We start from the raw sequence: 1,402 nt of genomic DNA, 5'->3' as shown, positions 1-1,402 counted from the left end.
CACCATTCCATTGGAGAAGGGCTCACGAGGACACAGGACTGTGAAGGGGGTGGGGGGGTCAGATATGGGGATCATCTTGTAATTATCTCACCATCACAAGTTGGTTCACTGCCACTCCACATCATATTGGCCGGACATGTTCTGGTCATAGATCCACCAGTCAAAGTGTATCCAGTGTTACAGGTGTAGGTAGCAGTCATCATGAAGGTGGTTCCAGAGGAGGTGTCCACTGCTCCATTGGTAATACTCAGAGGTCCACAGTCAACAGCTGTGGGGGTAATAATACCTAGTACATGCGTAGCTAGAGAAATACCTTCACAAATGATGGGTATTCCACTCCACGTTCTGTCAGACTGACAGGTCCTAGTGGTAGTGGATGAGGACAGTTGGTACCCAGTGGTAGTACAGCTGTGTGTAGCCATGGCTCCCTCTAGTATGGGGGTGGAGGGTGGACTGTAACTAATTACTCCATTGGAGAGGATGAGCTCATCACATATAGCTGTGGGGGGTCTTACAATCAACACACTGTCAGCACAAATGCACTCATCCCCCTCACCAGTACAGACAGGGTCACCTCCAGTGCTCCATCCACTGACACTACACGTCCTCACCATCAGTCCAGTCATCTGGTAGCCAGTGGTACAGGTGTAGGTAGCCGTGGAGCCAACAGCTCTAGGGATGATGGTGTCACTGTACACCACTGCTCCATTGGTTGGTACAGGGAGGTTTGGACAGATCACTACAATAGAACACATCAGTGAAATATATAATTAATGTTGCCTTCATTATATATATCCACACTGAGTGGACTCACATTCACAAGTTGAATCACTACCACTCCAGGTTCCATATACACAAACCCTGGTTATATCACCAGTCAGCATGTATCCAGTGTCACAGCTCAGTGTGTAGGTAGCCACAGTGTTCAATGGTCTAGCATCCATGGTCCCCATATTATAGGCTATCATTCCATTGCCATTGGTTGGAGTAGTCAAGTCATTACAGATAGCTGGAGAAAAAACACACACTGATGTCATATTGCTGCAGATAGAGCCAACTCAACACTCTCACCTGTACAAGTAAGTGCAGTTCCATCCCATCCACTGACAGTACATGTCCTCATTGAGGTACCACCAGTCAGTTTATAGCCAGGCTCACAAGAGTGGGTGGCCACAGTGTTCAGGCCCAGTGTTGAGTCAGTGTAGGATATCCACCCATTGTTGAGGGAAGGGAGGGAGAGGCACACAACTGGAGAGGAAGCACACAATATATAAAGTGCTGCGTGGACTAAATGTTGTAGTAGATGGTGCTCAACCCCATGCATGAGTTGATACAGTAGGCACAGATACAACGGTGTACATACACGTTGTCCTTTACCCACCCAAACCGCAATCCCTGCACT

General features: G+C 48.0%; 1 protein-coding gene across 1 annotated transcript in view; it reads left to right on the top strand.

Annotated features, from left to right (window-relative positions):
• Positions 1 to 1,402, top strand: part of LOC135334852 (CXXC motif containing zinc binding protein-like) — a 171,553-nt gene that overhangs the window by 19,838 nt on the left and 150,313 nt on the right. The window lies entirely within an intron of this gene.

This window comes from Halichondria panicea, chromosome 4, assembly GCF_963675165.1.
Source record: "Halichondria panicea chromosome 4, odHalPani1.1, whole genome shotgun sequence".
Classification (NCBI taxonomy): Eukaryota; Metazoa; Porifera; class Demospongiae; order Suberitida; family Halichondriidae; genus Halichondria; species Halichondria panicea.
Note: the sequence above shows the minus strand (reverse complement) of the source record. Positions and strands in the feature narration are given on the sequence as shown.